This window comes from Typopeltis vanoorti, chromosome 12 (assembly GCF_054136105.1).
Source record: "Typopeltis vanoorti isolate ZY-2024b chromosome 12, IOZ_Tvanoo_1.0, whole genome shotgun sequence".
In the NCBI taxonomy this organism is placed as follows: domain Eukaryota; kingdom Metazoa; phylum Arthropoda; class Arachnida; order Uropygi; family Thelyphonidae; genus Typopeltis; species Typopeltis vanoorti.
Genome location: NC_143560.1, coordinates 89,835,169 through 89,843,749, shown reverse-complemented (window position 1 = coordinate 89,843,749; position 8,581 = coordinate 89,835,169).

The window sequence follows — 8,581 nt, the reverse complement described above, 5'->3', positions numbered from 1 at the left end:
GGGGTTCTCGGTACGAACCGATGAGGAGAACAACACTCTTTCACGAATTAGAAGCAGGAGGTCTAGGTCTAATTAATATCCACTTAAAAACAGTTATCAACAGAGCGAAGACGGCAGAAACAGCAAACACCAAGTCATACCACGGATATGCAATAGCATTCCTACAGAAATGCCTTCCACACAGAATAATCAGCACAATGCCAGAGATTCACGGAAGAGTTCCCAGAATGTTTACAGAGATGGCAGAGGGATACGTATTTGTAACAGAGCGCATCAACACTGAAACCTTAATAAGTCAAAAAACAAAAGCAACATACTACAAACTAAGCAGAACAACCATTCCCATACCACAACATAGAGAATTAAGAAGAGGACAAATCACACTCAGTCCGGTATTAAACAATATCTTCAAGCTCCCAATACATCCAAAGTATAAAACCTTCTTCTTTAAAGTACACCATGCCTGCCTACCAACCAAGATGTGGATAGTGGCTAAAGGTATACCCCTTGAAGGGCATGCAACATGTCAGTTTTGCCAGGAACCGGAGACACTATACCACCTAATGTTATATTGCAAGGAAGCAGAAGTAACTTGGAAAGACGTTAAAAGATGGCTTCCAGAAATCAAAGTAATCAATGAAGAAATGTTATTCTGGCTAAAAGGAAAACATATAAACAGGGTGCAAACAATTGTTCTAATCCTAACGATGTACGCAATTTGGGCTCACAGATGCGACCAAGCGTATGGAAGGGAAGACAGTCCCGGAACAATATCGAAATTACATCACTACATCCAGGAGGAGATCACCAATTCGGTCCAGTCCAGAAGAATGACTACAGAAGAATGACTACAGAAGAATGGACACACTTAACCTCCAACCTTACATCAGATGAACCCTCCAACCAACAACAGAACGACACCTTCATCACTCCTAGTGGAAATGGGGCAAATCGGAAGTAAATTCGGAAGGATACTAACTCTCCACCTCCACCAGAGGAAACAGCACCTGAGTCACTTGGAACAGATCTCCAACCGCAGGAAAAAAAAGTGCTCTCCTACTTCATTGCATGCGAATGTTATTTCGCTGTACAGATGTATATATGATTTATCTTGTAGAATATATAGATTGCTAAATATATAATAAGTGTGATATATAATTATATATACGGTATGTAAATAGAATTAACTGTATATTAAAAAAAAAAAATTATACCTTAAATTATACCTAATTATACCTTAATTGATGTAATAGAGAAAATAATGTGTATGTAACTAACAGATGAGATTCCCTGTTTATAAGTAAAGGAAGTTAAGGCATTTTAAGAGAACAGTAATGTAACAACTACATTATAACATGATGATGATATAATATAAAATGAAACTTCGATTGAAATAATGGTATAACAAATGTATATATTGTATATAGAATTCATTATGATGTAAATAATTGCAAAAGTTTATAATAAAGTTGTATAAAAAAAAGTAAAAAAAAAAGTAGCGTAATTGGACAAACAGCAGAATATCGCGCCCTTCCCTGGGAGAAAAACGTGAGCTCGATTCTCGTCATGACGAGATATTTTTTTTTCAACTGAAGGTGAGTTAGTCGCTCTCATACGGCGGTAGCAGAGTTTTCACCCGGAAACTCGTTTTTTTTTTTTTTTTTTTTTTTTTTTTTGTGCCGCTTGCAGGTTAATCAGCCAAGAGAACACGCGCAATTTATAGACAAATAATGCTCTTGTTGTTGTTGATAAACGGTATATGGCGTTGATGGTAGTATTGGTGTTTTTGTGCGTATTTGGAGAATTTAAGTAGTAGGGGAGACGGCGAGATGTGTTACAGAGTAGAGCGCCCTCCCTCGATGACGTCTTGGAGGTGTCACGTAATAATAATAACCATACTTTTCAATAGTATGTGTGAAGCCTTCTTGGGTTCTGATCACACTTTTCGCCCTTTTAAGCATATCTACCACCACTGTGTGATAATATGAATCAGAGCTAGCCTCTTTCTCGCATTCAACATTTCGGTTCATTCCAAAGGTACACTGCTCGGCTGAATCGAATTCTGCACTGGCCAGTCAAGTTTTTCGCACAGCACCTGCAGTATTATTGTTATTGAGCTAAAAGAAATATGTGCGTGTCCTGTAAAAGTGCCACATTGTAGGAAGTAGTGCACTATCCAGACGTGTTGTGTTCATCAGCGTTAATCTTTCCAAGGATAACAAATGAAAGTGAGTCCATACCAGAAGAAATGTTCACAGATCATTACAGCTACATTGCTTGATTCACAGATGAATTGATGGATTCAGTAATAAGTTATGATTTAAAGCAGGGCTGTCCAAAGCACTGTCCACGGGCAGCATGCGGTGCGATTTTGTGCAGCCCGCCTGTGGGTTTGGATTTTCACGAGCGAAAAAATAAAATGACAGTTTGAGTCGAATGCGTATTAGATGTTTTAATTCTATCACTAATCGATAATCTCGATGTTGGTAATTTTATTTGGTGCTTCCTTTTACATCACTATATACCCACGTGTTTTTCAAATATTAGATGTGTCAAAGAAGCGTTCTTACATTGTTTTGTTCCAACGCGCATGCTACGAGCTCTCTAATTGCGCAACACTAATTACGCGATTAGTGCGCAATTAGCGTTGTTCGTTTGTTCAGCTTTCGAGGTTGTGTCGCTGCAGCTCACCAAATTACTAGATACACATTGTGATGCTGCCTTCGGATATTTTTTTTAATGCGGCCCTCGGATTACCTAAGGTTGGACAGCCTTGATTTTAGGTATAACAATTATAACACATGCTCTTTCGTTCAAAAGAGTGTGCAATGTGATTGCTCTCCCAATTCATGACATCGAAGCTTCTACATATCGGTCACAATGCTCTTTAAACCAGACTATGCAACTGATTTCTAGTTTGTGTGTGTGTGTGTGTGTGTGTGTGTGTGTGTGTGTGTGTGTGTGTGTGTGTGTGTGTGTGTGTGTGTGTGTGTGTGTGTGTGTGTGTGTGTGTGTGTGTGTGGTTCCTTTCATTCATAGTAACATGTATCTCTTCTAGATTCTTCAAATTCCAGGTGGATTAGTTTCTACAGCAAAATGCCAAAATTTTTGCGCAACATTTCTAAGTAATATGGTCTTGAAGTTGGCTTCCTGATCTTCCCATGTATTTCTTGGCCAAAGTGACATTTTCACATTTTCATCCATTGAAAATATTTCCTGCAGTTTTTTACCAATGTCATAAATCGATCCACTACTGATATGTCCTTTAGAAGACACCACAGGAAAGCAAGATGCCTAAAATCTTTTTTTTTTTGTCTATATCCTTCCCATCAATGAGAAAGAACGTGGAATACTCCTCATTTGGTCATAATTTCCTACTTTGTAGTTCAGCATGTAATCTTTTCTCAATGGAGCATCCATACACTTAGCCACTTCTTAGGTCACTACTGCATGATCAGTGTCACTAACCAGAGGCATAACAGTCTCATTTTTAACTAAATCTCCTTCTGATACCATAATCAGATCAAACACACCTTGATCTCGAGTTCCTTTTGTCACATGCTGCTTGAGGAAGATGTCTAGCAGCAATTCAATAAATTCCGTTTTATTTTCTCATGAGATTAGACCGCTACCCAATCAATGTTCATATATTATTAAAATCGCTCATGACGATTTAGCGTTTAGCACCTATTAAGTTTATTTGGATGGATCAGATCCACTAGGTCTGTAACAACTCATTGCATTTGATATTGTTAGGATCCATATCACACTAGATGGCTTCAAACTTACTGCTACATAGAAAACTGTTTTTAGTATTGCAGTCATAGTTTGTACCTTAACTGGACTCAAATCATCTCAGATATCATTGGGACACACACACACACATGCACACCTCTCCTATTTTGCCTATCCTTATTTACACTCACGAATGCCTGCAATCTGTGGCCCTCAACGTATTCATCAAGACAAACTCTACCCTTTTGCTTTTGTTCCTAATATTCCTGGCATTCTTGTATAGACATGCTAAGTTACCTCCAGGCTTTTTTTATGCTCTCCTTTGTGGTCTGCATGACCTAGTTGGACTACTTCTTTAAGATTTTACCCTCAGATTCTCATCATTCCTCCAATCAATATCTAGTTTCCCTGAATCACCGTCTTAGGTCCAATATTAATAAATAATTTCGCCAGGCTCTTGCTATCAAACACATTTATGTGGGGCTCGTCCGTTTTATATAAATCTATTCTTCCTTCAAACTCACTCTGCACACCCAAAAACTCGCAAAACATCACATGCAACTACAAAAACTTCAAAAGCACCACCAATTTCTGTATCAAAATATCAGATCCACTTGATTTTCGTGCTAGTGACATCTGTCCATGTCCCTTATGATCATTCAGGTTAGCTTGTAGTAGATAGTTTCAAGAGTTTTTCCTTGTATCCGCATTCTAAATTTTGAAGTGTTTTCTAGTTGTGGCTTTATTCTGTAGTCACGATCCGCTCAAGTATGCAGTTATTGGTCTTCCTCTTGATTTTGATGTTCTCAAAATGCTTGTACTGGATTACCCTGGCTATCAAGTCTGGTCCTTTCCATCTCAATTAGTCTTCTTATTCTTTTAAATATATAATGGCAGCTGATAAATAAAATATATGTTTTCTCTCATATCTTAATTTCCTACTTGATCTAAATATGATATATTTAGTAATCTTCAGTAATACTTCGTTTCAAAAAGGCAATAATCTTCTTTAGCACTCTTTCAGATGAAAGGAATAGTTCATTGTGTATCTGCAGGTCTCCATATTTTCACTGACTGACAGCCTTTTTACAATAGTTTTAGGTTTTGCATTGTCATTTGATTTTGCTATTTTTATTCTTATATTCTTTCTGAATCTCCCTCTCTCTCTCTCTCTCTCTCTCTCTCTCTCTATATATATATATATATATATATATATATAGAGAGAGAGAGAGAGAGAGAGAGAGAGAGAATTAACGCTTGAAATTTTTTACTCCTTCAAATTGTTCTCTAATTTCATGAATTTCAATAATTCCTTTAATTTCATATCATTTATTTATTTATTTATTTTATTAATACTTTTGGTTTTATATCTAGTTTTATTCCATATTTTAAAGCTATCTCAGCAATCATAAAGTTGCTTTCTCTAGTCTTTTTGACAGCAATATGGCAGTAAGGGTTAAGCATACGAGGTGGCGTGGCGACAATGTCTAATGTATTCTTACTCAGAAGTCTTGAAATCGCCAATAGTCATGATCAAACTTCTGGCGATAGCTAGAAGTATGGAATGTCTGTGCACACATACAAAAAATAATAATAATAATAATAATAATAATAAATAAATAAATAAATAAAATAAAAATAAATAGTCTTTTCCGACATTTTTTTTTTCTTTTTTGAAACGGGGTATGCAGCATTCCTTGCTGCGGGATTATAACCTGTAGATTATTATAACCCTAGTAAGTCAATCTCTCTGCATAGATGATTTTGGTAAATGCTCCCCAACTATTCCAAATACCCAACATTCAATGTATCCTCTGACCTTTCACCAGGAAGTGATCGGAAAAATCCTATCAAATTAGAAACCAAAAACTTCCCTAGCTCTGATAGCATTCCTCCAATTATCCTGAAGATTGGTGCACCAGAGTTGACTCCAATTCTGTGTCGCCTTATGTTCTCTTACTCCACCGTCATCTATCTACCCTATACCCTGGACATTAGCCTATGTCCACGAAATATATTTACTAGCAGTCTAATTGATTTGTTACTTTTTTTTTAATGTCACTTTCCTTCACGAAAGATGCAAGCCTCGGTGCATTAGTATCGTAAATGGGCTAAGGAATTTTTCTTTTCTTTCTTTTTTTATTATTATTAATTTCTCCAGATATGTTTTGTTTACTTTTTACATATTCCAGAAATCCTGCTAATACATGGCACTTTCGTGCTATTTCCGGCCTCTAATAAACTTGAAGGTGGCCTCGCAGTAGGCGATGAAATTCATCTCTCATCCAAATCAAAGTGTCTGCCAACCAGGCCGACACTTTGATTTGGATTAATCGAAATATGACATATAATAATCAACTATGTTAATATGGTAAATAAACACGGAATAGAGTTCCCAACTTTCATGTTCATCAAATGGGTAATATGAATAGTTCCAAATATTCATCAGTCATCTCGAAAAAAAGTCGAAGAATTCTTACTGAAGCACTTTGTTCTTTTTCTAATTTGCAGTTCATTTCTCTGGGATTACTGCTAAAGCAAAATAAGGCTATGGATCACAATGCATTATATCTGTTAAGTGTATTGTCCTTGGACGGTTTCTCGGATTTACTGTGGAATTTGAAACCAAAGGTTTCCTCTAACCCATCTTCACCTAAAAAGTTCTTATAAATAGTCTTTTTTAGTCCTAGACGGGATTCGAACCAAGACCTTTCGGAATAAACAACAGACGTCTCGTTGCCCATAGGGAGACTGTTTTTACTGAGGTGCCTCGGAAAAACGAAGTAGCAGAAAATAACTATTTTGTATATTGTAGAATAAAGAACAGAAGATGCTCATTATTTCCAGGAAGATTATTTAGATGTATAAGACAAAGGTACTCAAGTATAAACTGGAATTTTGTTTTTCAAAATTTAAATCAGGATTTCAAATTTCCTCATTATTGCTTCAAAATATGGCTAAGGTTATGCAGGTATAATATTCAAGAAGAACAGGTTGTCCTCGTCCCAAAATGCATAATGTTACAAACCCGTATGTAAATACAGCAGTGAAGTGTAGTTACACATTAATTAGAGGTAGTGGGGAAAGCCAAGTAAGAAGACATAAGCACTCTATCTGGATAAATTTTTGGTTTGTGAAATATAAAAAACCGAACTTCAAAATTATGAGGTTGCTCGCACTTCCTATTTATTTATGATTGATTGTCATTACGCAATAGGATAAAGGATCTTCGCAAAAAATGAAAATGACAAGCAAGTGATACAACATGAGATCTGAAATATCTTAAATGTGTGAATAAGTGTAATACAAAAAAGATCTTATTATTTTTTAAGCACCTGTTAAGTATAATGATGTGCATGTGTCATTTTTCAGGTAACGAGCTGATTACGGTATCAGCTTGATAACGTTATCAGCTCGAAATCTAAAAAACAGCTGAACTTTTCACATAAGCATTATATATAACAGAGGAAAAAAGGATAGATAATTCTCGTTTTCTGGCACTACCTGGTAAGTATGACCATTTAGAACTAAATATTTTAGGTAATACATGAGAGAAACAGCAAGAGCGGCGAGAAATATCTGGAATGATAGAATATTTAGGTGTCATTTTTTATTTATTTAAATATATGATTCGAGAGTGATTCTAAGTTCTTGTGTTTCCTGTGTAAACGTACCTATGTTATTTGTTATAAAATGGGTACGTTTAGCTAGAATAATATAAAACTCATTGTTTACATATATGTTCACCACGTTTATTGTTAAAGATTTAAAACTGTATAGTACCTATCCTTCGCTATGGATATCTCTTGTGAAGCCTGGCATGCTCCTGTTTCTTTGCTCCATCAAACCTAAGTCTTCTAAAATAAAAATAAACGTAATTACATAACCATTTTAATAAATTTAAAAATAACTTGAAGTGCATGCATACTCTGTGGTAATGTTTCTGCTTCTGTAATCATAGACCGCCAGAAGGATGACCGTTATAGATTCCATTCCTGCCGCTGACTAGAGGAACTTTTTATAGACCTCTTATTTTATTTTATTTTTTAGTTAGTATCGGAGTTACCTTTCGATGTTTAGTGCAGATATGTTCGATTGTTCACAAGAAACCATGAGTTTTGAAATGCAGCTAAAAAATTGACTATATAATTCATACTTTTATACAGTGTTATCAATTAGGGTTTAGGAAATCGAAATGGTAGCAGTTGTCTGCAGTACTCTCATCCTGATGCCATGAAATCGTCGATGGTCTTAAATTGATAAGACTACAGTCTCCAAATGAGAGTGGAGACCAGTTGCTACTGATTTTCAAAAATTAGGAGTAAAAGAATTCCACTGACCTACTTTGGAATAAAAGATGCTTAGCGGATTTAGTGGATTTTTATTATTATTTTTAATTTGAAGTCTCAAATATCGTCAAATAATTGCTCCTTTCCAATATGCTTTAGGTGATCAGAATACATCTTAAAAATTATGGAAACAACTTTTTTTTTGTTATTTTTAATTAATAATTAAAATACGTTTAATAATTGATGAGAGCTTAATTATTACTTTTATCATTAGAAACATTTTATCTCTGCAAAATCTCTGGTTTAAATCAAAACTGAGAGTAGCGATAAATCTAAATCTTAATCTCAATCTTATTTAAGATTCATTTAGCAATAAATATTAAATACCACCTTTTGATTAAAGTATGTTTAAGTTGCGTAATTACTTTGTAAAGTTTCAAAACGTTTTGTCGAATCTCCTTCACACACCAGATATTGATATCCACATTTTTTTTTTATCTCAAATTTTATTAAAATCAATTCGGTCATGAGTGTATATACTCATGACTATTATTACT